Raw genomic sequence first — 1,994 nt, 5'->3', positions numbered from 1 at the left:
GACTAACTTCATGCCTCAAAGGATGGAAAAGACCAGATGTTTTGGCATTATGTAAATGTTAAGTGCCAATTGAAAACAGGAGTGTTAGCTGTCATTTTACATACAATTTTAAAAGAATCCACCTTGTACTTTTCTCTTGAGTGGGACATAAGCTCAACAAAGATATAATATGCGCATACACAAACACATGTATACACATGCACTGAAAATGCTAGGGAGTGAGTGTGTGTGTTACAGAACATGTCAGGGAGATAAGGTGACAAGTTATTTCACGCAATCTCCATTTTATAAACCTTATTAAATGTGCCCATTTCCTGCCAGTCCGTGCTTCTCCCTGCCCTGCCCTGCTCTGCTCTCCAGCTTAGGGAACTACTCACTCTTCCAGGCTCTTTTGCCCTCTGACTTCAGCTTAGCAGAGACACGACTGGAAGATGAAGGGCAGGAAGAAGGATTAGTTATCCTCGTTGGTCATTTCTCGCCTCCTCTCTGTCTCCAATGATGTCTCCAGAAGCTGCAGCGCTTGCCACCTAGCTCTTCCTTCCACGGTTCTAGTTTCCCCTGGAAAGCCCCATCTGGGGTCCCTCAAGCTCCTTCTGTATCATCTGTTCAATCCACTTTTTGGACTAAACCTTATCTACTGAGAGACCTAGAGTGACCTTTATTTTTTGGCTAGACTTTCACTGATAAACGGGATAAAGTATCTTCTCATCCTGGGAATGGGAGCACAGCCTGAGGCCTGTTAAATCGGTCCTGATCTCTTCTCTTCCTTTCCCTCTCCTTTGCTTCTCAAATGTCCCAAACAGGAGAAAAAATAAATTGAGAAAAGTGACTTATCAAAGGACAGTCCCCCTTAAAGTTTTGTCCAGTGATGGTTATGGGACAGAACCCCCATATCAGACATTTGCAATACTTCCCAAAATCAACAAACAATGCTTTTTGCCAAGCTTCACATTCTATATGTCTGCAAATAGACTTCTTTTTTTAAACTTTATTTTGTTGTCCTAAGAAGAGTTAACACGAGATTTACTTTGTTCAGTTTTTAAGTATATAACGTTATTTAATATGAGATTTACTTTGTTCAGTTTTTAAGTATATAATTCAACATTGTTAACCGCAGGCACAATGTTGTAGAGCAGAACGCTAGAACTTAATTCATCTTGCAAAACTGAAACTTTATGGCCAATAATTAGCAATTTGCAATTTCCCTTCCATCTAGTCCCTCATGTCCAATATTCCTCTCTCTGATTCTATGGTTCTGACTATTGGATGTCTCATACAAGTGGAATCATGCAGTATTTGTCCTTCTATGGCTGGTTTACTTAGTATAATGTCCAACAGTCATCCATGTTGATGCATACCACAGAATTTCCTTCTTTTTTAGAGCTAATAGTCCATTGTATATATGGATCACATTTTTCTTTACTCATTCTTGTATCAATGTACATTTAGGTTGTTTTTACATCATGACTATTGTGAATAGTGCTGCAATGAACATAGGTACGCTAATACCTCTCAAGTTCCTGGTTTCGATTCTTTTGGATAAATGCATAGAGATGAGAATGCTGGATCATATGGTAGTTCAGTTTTTGAGGAATCTCTCTATTGTTTTCAATAGCAGCTGCACCATTTTGCATTCCCACATACAGTGCAGTGTATAAGGGTTTCAATTTCTCCACATCTTCTCCAACACTTGTCTTGTGTTTTTTGATAATAACCATCTTAATAGGTATGAGGCGCTATCTCATGGTGGTTTTGATTTGCATTACCTTGGTGACTAGTGACATTCAGCAACTTTTCATATACTTGTTGACCTTTTGTTTATCTTCTTTGGAGAAATGTCTATTCAAACCTTTAGCTAATTTTAAATTGGGTTATTGGGATATTTGTTTTATTTTCTGGCAATTATAGAACTTGTAGTGGCCCTGTGACTTGGCTCAAGCCCATCTCAAGAGCCTCGGGGCAGCCCCGCCCACCCAGGGACCCGGTGGAAGATA

The sequence above is a fragment of the Pteronotus mesoamericanus genome, unplaced genomic scaffold, assembly GCF_021234165.1.
Source record: "Pteronotus mesoamericanus isolate MK-2021 breed Mesoamerican mustached bat unplaced genomic scaffold, CSHL_Meso_final scaffold_651, whole genome shotgun sequence".
Taxonomy (NCBI): domain Eukaryota; kingdom Metazoa; phylum Chordata; class Mammalia; order Chiroptera; family Mormoopidae; genus Pteronotus; species Pteronotus mesoamericanus.
This window is presented reverse-complemented; position numbering follows the sequence as displayed.